The sequence below is a fragment of the Dermochelys coriacea genome, chromosome 5 (assembly GCF_009764565.3).
Source record: "Dermochelys coriacea isolate rDerCor1 chromosome 5, rDerCor1.pri.v4, whole genome shotgun sequence".
In the NCBI taxonomy this organism is placed as follows: Eukaryota; Metazoa; Chordata; order Testudines; family Dermochelyidae; genus Dermochelys; species Dermochelys coriacea.
This window is the reverse complement of record NC_050072.1, coordinates 114,572,195-114,585,684: the sequence shown is the minus strand read 5'-3', so window position 1 is coordinate 114,585,684 and position 13,490 is coordinate 114,572,195.

The following is a 13,490-nucleotide window of genomic DNA, read 5'->3' as shown; positions in this document are numbered from 1 at the left end:
ACCCAGATCACATCTAATGTGACATACTTGCAGTGTTTTTCCCAGAAATTGAAATTCGGGGGGTGTTGACCAATGAGGGTTGAGACTGTTAGGGCAAAGGTGGGCTGTATGGCACTATAGTAAAAACTGAAAAATGTTTCACAACCATTTTATTAGATTTAACTCGTGTTTTTAAATCATCACACAAATTAAAGTTGGCTACACAAGCCTACTATGAAGCACTATATCTACATCCTTCTTGGTTTCTTGTTGTCATTTTGCATAACTCTGTTAAAGAACTTCTCGAATGCAGTGCATTCATTTTTGGTGGCTTCTCTTGTGTCTGGTACTTCAAGTCCTTCAAGATATGCTCATGATCAGAACACAAAATTCTATTCAATGAGGAAAAAGAACGCTCAACTGTAGCTGTTGTGATTGGGACTAGACAGAGATGAATTCCTACTTTTCATCCCAGGAACCATAGCACAAAAATTGGGTCAAACCACTAGTGATGATAAAGAAGAAGTTGAAGTCAAATCTTTATTCGTCCATAGTATGAGATTCCACTCTGTGTTCAACTTCTCTGTTCTGTCCTGATCACATGGCAGCCCCACTGCAGGTAGTGCCTCACTTCACTCAACTGTCCGTGTTTTATAAGACGGGCATCTGTAAAAGCTATGTAGCGGTTGACAGGATCCAGAAGTTGCTGTTGTAGAGATGTAAGAATCAAGTCAGTGTACTTTACTTTTTCAGCTGGCTTAACAAACACTTCTTGTCCTCGTTATTTAAGGAGTCAATATAAGTGCCCTAATTAGTCAACTTCTGAACTGAAATCTTGCTTCTTCCAGTACGTTTTCAGTGACATCTCTCTGATTGAACCAAGTGTAGCTTCCATTGCAGGAAAGAGATCTACTACTGTTGTAGCAGATTCCTGGAGGACATTGTTAATGACCCAAGTGGTTTCAACAGTAGACTTAGAAGAGAGAATGGTGATTGTCTTCTCTGAACTTAGTAGCAATAGTAATCCACCACTACTTTGATCTGTCCCGTCTCGGTAGATACTTTCCAAAGCCAATAATAATGGTTGCAGTAATTTTAAGACAACAGCCACGGATCGCTCCTGAGAAAGCCTGTGGGTTTTCCCAGGTTGGACTAATTTGAACTTCAATCCCAGTGTATCTTCTATATTTTACAAGACGTTCAGTCCTTTTGGACTCTTGCTGAAAAAAAGAGTTTATAGCTTTTAAAATGCCTTTTGAAGATTCTGGAGCTCATACTAGCATTAGTTGGAGTAGATGGCCTCAGCAGTGTGTATTGGAGAGTTTAGAATTACACTTTTCTCTGAGAAAAGCTTGTACTCCAACATTTCTTCCAGAGCAGTTTGAAGTTCCATCAAATGCACAAACAGCCATCTCTTTGGGGTTCTAATTACAACCACTTAACTCTTCTAAGATGTGGATGGTCAGAGATGCAGCCGATGTGTCTTCTATAACCTGAACCTCTACAAATTCATCTACTGGCCTACCACTGACATCGATATAACGTATCCAGAGACCTAATACTGGACACCCATTTGCATTGTTGCATTCATCAGCCATGTATGCACATTTTCTGAATGTGGTGAGAGTTCTTCACTTTTTCAACTGCTGAGTCTTTCACTGTTGCACCACATGCTTCTAACCAGTCAGTTGAGTTTCTTGCAGAAAGATAGTGACCATTTCCTAGTCTTGGTGAGAACCAGTGTCCAACTTCAGAATTTAAAAAAAACAAAGCACTTAACATTGGCCTCCAGTTTGCAGTGTGTGGTATCTCTTGCTTAAAGAGAAAGTATGATGTGACAACCATGTTTGTTTTAATAAACTGTGTTGGGTCTCTAGCATTTTTAACTGCCTTGTTAAGTACTTCTAAAATTGGCTTTGACAATGACTGGCTTGTAAGGTTTTCTGCATGTCTATGCAGTCCAGAGGATTGGTGTTTTGCACCCTTTTCACATAGTTTGTCAACATTGGCTTTGCTGATTGGTCTGGCAAACCAAGCTCCTCCACTTTTACCATATAAATCCATGGTATGCTCACATCTTGAATACCGCGTGCAGTTCTGGTCGCCCCATCTCATAAAAGATATATTGGAGTTGGAAAAGGTACAGAGAAGGGCAACTAAAATGATTAGAGGTATGAAACAGCTTCCATATGAGGAGAGATGCAAAAGACTGGGACTTTTCTGCTTGGAAAAGAGAGGACTAAGTGGGGATATGATAGAGGTCTATAAAATCTTGACTGGTGTGGAAAAAGTGAATAAGCTCCTTTACGTAACACAAGAACTAGGGGTTGAAATTAATAGGCAGTAGGTTTAAAACAAACAAAAGGAAGTACTTCTTCACACAATACACAGTCAACCTGTGGAAATATTTGCCAGAGGATGTTGTGAAGGCCAAACTAGAACAGGGTTCAAAAAAGAACAAGATAAGTTCATGGAGGATATGTCCATCAATGTCTATTAGCCAGGATGGGCAAGAATGCAACACCATGCTCTGAGAGCCTCTGCTTGCCAGAAGCTGGGAGTGGACGACAGGGGTGGATCACTCAATAATTTCCCTGTTCTGTTAATTCCCTTTGAAGCACTTGGCACTGGCCACTGTTGAAAGACAGGGTACTGGGCTAGATAGACCATTGATCATGACCCCGTTCTTATGTAAAAACTAATTATAATATAATAAAAATGTTTAGTACAGAAACTTCCCAAGATAACGACCTTGCAAGATAGAAACAATGTGAGATAATGACAGTGGCAAATAATACGTTTTAAAAATCTTGGCTAATAGGAAATGTATATTTATAAGAGTTTCTCAGTCAAAAACCTAGCATTCTGGAGCAAAGTCAATAAAACATAGTCCAACAAACAAATGTTCTTTTAACGTGCCCTCCCTTCTCCCTCTACCACACACCACTCAGTTGTTGTCCTTGGTCAGTGAAGACCTAGAGTTCAGAGGTGCTTTCGCATGAGTTCATCTCCCACCCTGGGGAGGTGCAGGGGAGATGGCACCTTGCTTGTTCCTCCAGTTGCTTGTTACTCACTCCGGGCACTCGCTCTGGCCACTTTTCAGAGTAGCAGCCGTGTTAGTCTGTATTCGCAAAAAGAAAAGGAGTACTTGTGGCACCTTAGAGACTAACAAATTTATTAGAGCATAAGCTTTCGTGAGCTACAGCTCACTTCATCGGATGCATTTGGTGGAAAAAACAGAGGAGAGATTTATATACACACACAGAGAACATGAAACAATGGGTTTATCATACATACTGTAAGGAGAGTGATCACTTAAGATAAGCCATCACCAGCAGCGGGGGGGGGGGGGGGGGGGAAAGGAGGAAAACCTTTCATGGTGACAAGCAAGGTAGGCTAATTCCAGCAGTTAACAAGAATATCAGAGGAACAGTGGGGGGTGGGGTGGGGGGGAGAAATACCATGGGGAAATAGTTTTACTTTGTGTAATGACTCATCCATTCCCAGTCTCTATTCAAGCCTAAGTTAATTGTATCCAGTTTGCAAATTAATTCCAATTCAGCAGTCTCTCGTTGGAGTCTGTTTTTGAAGCTTTTTTGTTGAAGGATAGCCACTCTTAGGTCTGTAATCGAGTGACCAGAGAGATTGAAGTGTTCTCCAACTGGTTTTTGAATGTTATAATTCTTGACGTCTGATTTGTGTCCATTCATTCTTTTACACAGAGACTGTTCAGTTTGGCCAATGTACATGACAGAGGGGCATTGCTGGCACATGATGGCATATATCACATTGGTAGATGCGCAGGTGAAGGAGCCTCTGATAGTGTGGCTGATGTGATTAGGCCCTATGATGGCCACTGTTGTTTGTCGTGTCACCGTTCACTCCACCACTCCATTGCCAATGGCCCCCATCACCTTCTGCTGTCACCTGCCACTGTGACCTCTGCGAGTTGGTCTCTTGAGGTTCCAGCCAGTTCTCAGTGATTTCAGCTCAGAGTGGGGGAACCTCACAGCAAATGGAGGCTGGGCTGTCTTTTCCACAGAAAAGACCTGCAGCAGGTCTAAGCACTTAAAACCTGATCATCAGTGATTTCAGCTCTAGTGGTCACTTAACAAAACAAAAGACTCTATGGAGCCTAATAAGCTCTATCTTTAAATGGGGAGAGGGGCAAGTCAAATGGTGCCTGTGACTCTTAGGCAGAGCCCACACCACCAAGCAAAATCCCTGTCTCCCCCGTGTCCACTGGGATCTGCCATCCAAACCCCTTGCTTAGTGAGAGCAGTTCAGTTGAGGGTGACCAGTGCTTAATTTGTAATAAAAGAGGCGCCAGAGTTCAAACAAGTTTTTTACTTTCGTAACTGATGTAGTAAGCCCAGCGGTCACAGGGCTATGAACTGCCAAGCCTAGAGGTTCTGGGGCTCAGTCCTGGCATAAATTAAGAATTGAGGGTGACCCCCCTCAATCAGGACAGGCTAACTTATAGTTCTGCTGCCCTTTATTCATATAATAAGGATAACAACATTTCATGACCCCCACATTCAGTACTAAAGTGATTCGTAACCCAACACCAGCCAAAACTAATTACTTGGGCAACACAGCTCTGTCTATACCTAGGCAAAGTGGGTGAGAAAATACAGTCTGGTCCTGAAACCTTTCCCCCCTCCCCTGGCTCATCATTAGCTGTCAGGGGAGAGCTCATTCAGATCTTGCTTGCAAATCATAATTTGAAATTATAATGTGCCAACATTGTCAGAAAAAAACAACAGCTATATGAAGAAGCTAGTCTTTGTTCATACTTTTCAAACCTATTATACTTTTTCAGGTACAAGTATTTTATCCTACACTGTATTGCTTTTAAAGTGTTTATTAATATTTCAATTTCAATTCAAATTTCCAACCAATGACTAAATTGGCAACACTGATGTAACTAGTTAACCATTGGTGGGTGCTGGGGAAAATCAGGGGGGCAGCATACACCCCCCTGGTGTGTGTGCGTAGGGAAATCCCTGCATACTTGTATATTTGACAGATTTTATTAAAACCAAGACAAGGGTAAGACACCATTGGAAAGAGAATATCACTCTCTCTTCCCGCACACATACAAAGATAGCCTTAAGACAATGTTTCTAGATTACTGTATCAGAGTGTTAATTGAGCTCACATATTGTAACTGGCCACAGTACTTCTAAAAATCAGCAGAGGGCATCTAAATCTCTAAATATTATTAGCCCTTCACCTTTTACAGATATTGAACTGCTTGGGCTGGATAAGCATATAAATGCTTAAAACACATTTACAAAAAGAACAATAGCTGGGATTATTTGGAAAATAAAATGCAGATCAGCTGCTGGAGTAATTTCTTCTGTTTTGGTATACATTTGGATCAGAACTCTTCACATGTGTAACAGCTTTTTATCAAAATTTTTGCTCACCCAAAGTGGCTGTTGTCAGACCAGCTATTCCTGAATATTTTTGTTGAGAGCAGCAGCATTAGTGGCTGCGTCCTAATCTATATTTGCGAACAGTGACATTAGAACATCCTCACACTGGCTCCAGAATATTTTGGAAACATACAGAGTGGATTACCTTTGGGCAGACTGTGCAATAGTGTAACACATTTGGATCCCAAGTTAGCAGGCTACTGGAACACATAAGCATGAGAGTAGACCCACTGAAATCAATGAGGGTATTCACATGTTCATTTCTGACTCTCCAGAAATCTCCACTTCATACAAAAATAGCACGTTCATTTTTACTGCATCCTGAGGAGTTAAAATCCATCTCAGTATTATGCCACAGTTTCAAGGAATAGCTTTCCACAGGTCTCTGGATGAGATAATATGGAGAAACAATTAATTTGATCCACTTTGTAAGCATCAACTAAAAATGCTAAGTGCCCTAGAGTGTAACAGTGTCTCTGGTTGTGAGACAGTTCAAGAGGTAACCCTCAATTTCTCATCAATCTCCTAACACATTCCTGGAAACGTTCTGGTATTGAGCTTGCTCTTCCTAAAAATCCTTCACTTCCAATCACCACCACCACAAAAGGGCTTGGGGGGGAAGAGAGGGGAGGAAAGGTAACCTGTTAAAGACAGGTTTCAGAGTAGCAGCCGTGTTAGTCTGTATTCGCAAAAAGAAAAGGAGTACTTGTGGCACCTTAGAGACTAACAAATTTATTGTCATCCGATGAAGTGAGCTGTAGTTCATGAAAGCTTATGCTCAAATAAATTTGTTAGTCTTTAAGGTGCCACAAGTACTCCTTTTCTTTTTTCTGTTAAAGACAATTGAGAAGTCTGAAGCAGTTGATCCTGTGAAATGAAAAGCAAGATGTGCTAAAGTGTTAGACCACCCCCAAAACAGAGTGTATCTCAGTTACAGATCAACTGAAAAGTCCACAAAACCTGCATCCCCAACAAATGTATAAAAGGACTCCATATCTATGCTGTAAGAGAGTTCATAATTTGATTTTATTTACTGGGCTTTAGTTGAAGAGATCTGTTATCAGTTAAAAGAGCAGTTGCTTTAGATGATCAATACAGTTTAAATAAAGGCTGATCTTAGAATTACCAGGAAAAATCCTTAGAACAGTTCTTAGCACATTTGAAAACTAAACTTTAAAAAAATCTGGGATTTTCCAAGTCCTTATTTTCTTTATAAATAAAGAAATACGTCTCTCCAGGTTTAATACCACTTGCAATGACCTGAATAAGGAAAAGATACCTGTTTAATTGGTTATTAATTAAAGTAACAAAATTATTTTGTTTCCTTTCTTGTATTTTTCTTATTTTCACAAACCTATGAACGTATGCAGAGATTCTGAGTGGCATATGTAACCTCATACCTAGACCCTAACGAAATGGATATTGATCATTTAACCGTGGTCCACATAAGAACAAATATAATTTTTCCTACTCTTCCTACTGAAAAGACAGTGCTTTCTTATTAATTTCTTCTGATGTTTGTCTGTTATATGCTATTTAAAGTATTTACAGTGAATGAAAAAAGAGTTGAAATAGGAAAAATATATATTTAATAATTATTAGTCAGAACAAGTCATTTCATATTTTATGAACTGCATTGGAAAAGTTGGCAATTATTTTGTTAATTAAAAGTTATTTATTGAAAAAGTAATTGTTTCTCTTTTAATTTTTTATTTAACATAGTCATCTCTTTTTGAGTCGTATTTCATGCAGGTATAACTTAATAACGTATTGGACTCACAGTGTGTGTCCTGTACAGTACTGCCACTGAGAATTGGACCCAGGTCCTTACAGTCTGTTATATAAGAACCCTGCCAAAAAAAGGCAAAAAGGAAGTTACTTCTGACCAAGACAGTAGACTTGTCTCAGCTGGAAGTTGATCTTCATCTACCTTCCAGCACTGTACTTCCTTATGTCTTCAGTCTGTGTTAGAGGTCTTTATATAGAGCAATAGATATTGCTAAACCTTCATTTTAGTAAAAACTGGATTGTATTCATGTCATCTGAATTTTAGGTCACCTGAAATGAGTTAAAATGAAAAGTAGCTCAGCCTAGTAAAGCTAAATTCTGGTTCTTATTTCAGTGCAGCAGTCATAGTACTGCATTTGGTAAATGAAAGCAAAGGGATTTTTCTCATTCTCCAGTGACAGCTGAATTCAAAGAGTGAGTTATCAAGGATAGTATTCAGATTTACCTTTATCCTTCATTGAATGGAATCTAGTTATGAATCATCTGGCAAAAATGCTTGGGGTAGAATTACTAGTTTTTAATTATTCACAGAAAAAAATATCACAGTTGTATTGCAGTTTTTTAGGATATGCACACACACACACACACACAATCTTTTTCCTGTAAACGTGAAGACTTACCTTTTACTGTAATCTAGTTTAGATATTTCCAACACACCTGTCACTGTGATGTCTAAGCACTGAATATACAGATCACATCCTGCTCCCATTTCAAGTCAGTGGCAAAATTCCCACTGAGTTCATCTGAACAGGATTAGTTCCTATAGTAACATTAATATTGTCCAAAGGGATATCACCTTTCCTGCAGAGTACAGCTCTGCATGTTTCTTGTGTAAATCTGAGCACATCATGATGATTGGAAAACTCTACTCACAATGTTTCTGAAGTAAGCGGCATTGTCTGCACTGGAGAAGGATTATAAGTAAAAAATACATAAGTGGAGAAGCTGAGATGTGCACACCTAAAACATCTAATTCAGTGGTTCTCAGTCAGGAGTCCGGGGCACCCTGGGGAGCTTCAAACAGGCTTCAGGGCGTCTGCTAAGCAGGTGTTAGACTCACAGGGGCCCAGGGCAGAAAGCTGAAGCCCCGCTGCGTGGGGCTGAAGCCTGGGGCCCTGAGCCCTACCACCAGGGGCTGAACCCAAAGCTTGAGCAACTTAGCATTGTGGGGGTCCCTGTGGCATGGGGCACTGGGCAGTTATCCTGGTTTCTATGCCCTAACGCTGGCCCTGGCTTTTATAATCAGAAAACCAGTTGCTGAGGCACAGGTGGGCTGTGGAGTTTTTATAGCATGTTTGGAGGGGCCTCAAAAAGAAAAAGGTTGAGAACTCCTGATCTAATGTATCCATATGTCAAAGTATCCTATCATTGCTGAACTACTGTTTTGACACATTCCAGATAGTGGGTGGATACTTACAGTCAGAACTACAAAAACCAGTTGAAATATTGATCTTCATGAAAACTAATACCAAGCACTTTTAAATTTAAAACTGTGACTATATTTTGTTAGCAGTTTTATTTAACAGTTTGTAAAAGAAACTGTAATAATACCAAAATGTACATTTTTTTGGTTCACATTACAGATCAACAAATGTCTAATACAATTACAGTACTTTTGTAAGACTGAGTTTGAATTACTGCTTTTGTTTCTTGCTCAGTTTCACAGCTGCTGATGCTGTGTTAAATCATGAAAATAATCCCATGAGAGTGTCAGGAAACTTCATGTTTCAGAGTAGCAGCCGTGTTAGTCTGTATCCACAAAAAGAAAAGGAGGACTTGTGGCACCTTAGAGACTAACAAATTTATTTGAGCATAAGCTTTCGTGAGCTACAGCTCAGCATAAGCTCACGAAAGCTTATGCTCAAATAAATTTGTTAGTCTCTAAGGTGCCACAAGTCCTCCTTTTCTTTTTGATGAAACTTCATGAATTTCAATTTGTGGTGTTTCCTTCATAGCAGCTGTTTGGGGCAGTGCATGCCTCCACTCATTTTTGGATGACCCAAAATTTGTGGGGAAAATACCTGAGTTTCTTTCACATAGGAAGTACCTACACCTATGGCAGATTCTGTGTTCAATAGTGTAGTCTACACACAGACATAGGATCAACCTTAATGTGGAATTTGCTTGATTGATGTATGGAACAAAACAGAGACATTGACACTGACATGATATATGTATGATGTATGCAACACATTGTTATATATTGGGGAGAAATATAATTTGCTTTGACTAAGAGACAAGTCTCTTTTGCAAAATGAATGAAAAATAGGTCCTCCATCTGTTCCACAGAGCTGATTCAGCTTTCAGTTATATCAGTATAAATCTAACAATGAAGCTATTCTGGACTGACACAAAATGACTTCAGTGGAATTACTGCAGATTTATACCAATATAACTGAGACCAGGACCTGGCTTATATATTAAAAATCTTTCAGAAAGCGATAGAGTTGAGATCCTGTTGTTTTGTATGGAACTTTCATTCAACTCCCCCCTTCCCCGCACCACTAATTTAACTCTATTAATACATATTCAATAAATCAACCTCAATTTACACCAGCTAAGAATTTGGCTCATAATATACAAATGTCTGAGATTTTAGAGAGATCTTTATTTACTCATTCATGGGTAACAATAATGATTAAATATTTTAAAATGTGCATCTACTGCATCTGTTCCTGGTAGGAAAATGACAGGTTTCAGAGTAGCAGCTGTGTTAGTCTGTAATCGCAAAAAGAAAAGGAGTACTTGTGGCACCTTAGAGACTAACAAATTTATTTGAGCATAAGCTTTCGTGAGCTACAGCTCAGCTCACGAAAGCTTATGCTCAAATAAATTTGTTAGTCTCTAAGGTGCCACAAGTACTCCTTTTCTTTTTGGTAGGAAAATGTTTTTGGTAACTCTGGCTTAAATAGGTAAAACTTAAAATGTCGTCAGGAGTGGGAAATGGAATCTTATTCAATGATAGTTCATCAGTAGGTTGTAACCTTGAAGTTCTAAACTTAATGTTTATCATTGTGGGCTGCTTCACCTGTCACACAGCTGTGTTCTGAAGATGTAGTCAGCTCTCCGCAGCAGCCACGTTCAATTAGGAGCGGGCACTTCAAAAAATATGAAAGCAACATTTTTGTTTCAGGACGACCATATATTATCAAATAAAGCACCATTTATGGGATTACTAAAGAGGTTATAATTTCTGCTCAATTTTTATTTATGACATCACAGAACCCCTTGAAACAAAATTATAGCCTTGCATTTTCCCCAGAGGGAGCTCTTTGTTCTTCATATTGTAAATGATGGAATGTAAATCAATTTATATGAATAATAATAAGCAAGAGGTTTTTCAATGAAATCTCATGTCAGTTTTACAAAAGTGGAAGAAATACACAATGCTTTTTTTCCTCCCCAGTATTTAAGGGTTGGAGGGTGGGTAGGAATGGTTTGGCAAATGACTAACATTTTCATTATTTAAATTATAATTTTATGATGCATAAAAGTTTGATTTTCACTTACACTAGGCTACTTTACACCTCTCTGGCAGTGCAAAAGGGCACTAAAGTAGGAGTAAACTATATTTACACCTATTTTAAAGCCCTTTACGCTGTTAAATGTAAAGTGTAAAGAGGGCTAGTGATTACAAGTAATGAGTCATAAAAGTCAGAACTGGTTACAAGTAAAACACAACTCAGATCTAACTTAACAAGCTAAATGGATTCAAAGCAAGAGTCTCTCTCACCACATGCTTCAGCAGTCTGAGGGTATGTCTACACTGCCCATGTTACAGCGCAGCCACAACAACGTATTACATGGGCAGTGTGGTCATGCTTTATCCCCAGGAGATAAAAAAAAACCCACCCCAAATTAGGGGTGGTAGCTTTATCACTGGGAGCACAACTCCCGGTGATAAAGCGCTGTCTATACTGGCGCTCTTCAGTGCTAAAACTTTTGTCGCTCAGGGGTGTGTCTTGGGCAATAAACAAAAATTCACGGCCCTGTGACCTGTCCATGACTTGTATTATATACTCCTGACTAAATCTTTGGTGTTCTGTGGGGCTCTGGAGGTGCAGCTGCTGCTCTGGATGGGGGACTCCAGAGCACCCGCTGGTGCTGGGGGGGCCTCCAGGGTGCCCATTGGTGCTCAGGGAGGGGCGCCACGGGACTACCACCGCTGCTGCTGACGGGAGGCGGCCCTGCTGGCCCGAGACCACCGTGCTGCTGCTGGCGGGAGGCGGCCCTGCTGGCCCGGGACCACCGTGCTGCTGCTGGCGGGAGGCGGCCCTGCTGGCCTGGGACCACCGTGCTGCTGCTGGTGGGAGGCGGCCCTGCTGGCCCGGGACCGCTGCCGCCACTGCTGTGGGGGGCAGCCCTGCTGGCCTGGGACCACCGTGCCGCAGCTGGCGGGGGGTAGCCCAGGACCACCACTGTTGGGGGGGAAGGGGAGCAGTGCAGCTGGCCCCAGGGCCACCTGAGCTATTCGGGTGGCCCTGGGGTCAGTCATGCCAGCCGGCTGCAGAAATCACGGAGGTCCTGGAAAGTCACTGAATCCGTGACTTCCATGACCTCCATGACAGACTGGCAGCCTTAGTTATATGTGATACTCGGTATGAGCACATCTACACCGGTAGAGTTTGCCAGTATAGCTCTAGAGATAGAACTATACTGGGACACCTTTTCTAGTGGAGACTTGGCCTGTGCTTTTTATCTCATTGCCTAACAATGTGCAGAGGCAGGAATATATTTCACATTGTATTTCAGATCAACATATAATCCCGAGTCAGTCAAACCCCCATGGATCTATGTGCACAGAAAAAAAATATATGTAAATGTATTTTTGTTAACCATTGCATTGTTCAAATATCTGTCCCCCTACATAGATCACGGGGGTTGGAAAGCACCTATAGTGAACCCAAATATCTCATTCCCCAAAACTGTAATAAGTGATTTAATTATTCCTAAATCATCTGCCCTATTACAAACTTCTAATGTATTAATCATCATAGTTTCCTTCACTACTTCTTTCTCAGACAGATTTAAGCAACAACTTAGGAAGCATCAAATCTCAATTGTGGGCCAGATCCTCAGGACAGGCCTTATTTCGCTTGAGTAACCCACGGAGGGAGGGAGGGCTCCTTGATTCTAGGGTTGTTGGTCCTGAGGCATAACTTAGGGTTATTCTCAGTTGCAACTGCCTCTAAGGGGCTGTTTTGACAACCAAGGGTTGCTGAGGTATACAAACAATCGAATCACCCCCTTCCCCTTCATCCAAGATATACAAGGGGAATCCTCAGAAAGCCAGTCCAACTGGTGTTATGGCTGCTTTGTGCCATCTGAGCACAAACTCAAGCAGTGACAGTGGGATTGAGAAACTGGAGCCCACAGTCAGGGGTGATTCTGTCCACTAGCTTCTTAGGAGAAGGTTTGCCAAAAAGATGAGTTTTGCAGTTGTTTCACCGATTTTCTACTCTAGTTGTTAAAGCTTTTTTCAATATTTAGAAGAATGAATGCATCGCAGTTATTTGAGACTAGGTACAGCACATAAGAATATAGTGTTTGATATACTGGATCAGACCAGCAGGTCGAGAATCCTGTCCCTCAAAGATGCCAATACATGATGCTTCAGACAAAAAGTCCGCAACGTAACTAGCTAATTATACAACCTTCAACATTCCTTTCCCTGTATAATGTACTGGCTCAGTATGATCAAGTCTCCCTCTCTCTCCAGTGGCTTCTCAAGAGAAGGGACCTTCCTCTAGTGGCATCAGCTGAGAGAGATCTCAGCTCAAGTAGTAGAGTCCTGTGTTTCTAAAGCCAGAGTCCTAGGGTCTATCCCTGATGCTGCATGTATATGGGTTAGCTACCAACTAATGAATCTGTGTGCACGCAGCATGTGGATTCATCACACCACCTGTTCACAAAAGTGCTTATAATATGTACTAGAGCCAGATATAGTGTGGCCACGCTCCCTACAAGCTCTGCCAGTGCTTGCTCAGGCCTGACCTGCAATATGCATGTGCTTCCAGTGGCTCGTTGTAACTTGTGTGGCAGATTTAGTTTTACACACATTATGCAAAAATGAAAAGTGGAAGAGATAGAGCAGTTCACATTACTTTGCCATTGATTTGTTTTTAGTTATTCTTGTGAAGGGGTTAACTGGACTCTGACAGAAGTTACTACAGTGGAACCTCAGAGTTACGAACACCAGCATTACAAACTGATCGATCAACCACACATCTCATTTGGAACCAGAAGGACACAATCAGGCAACAGCAGAGATTAAAAAAAAAA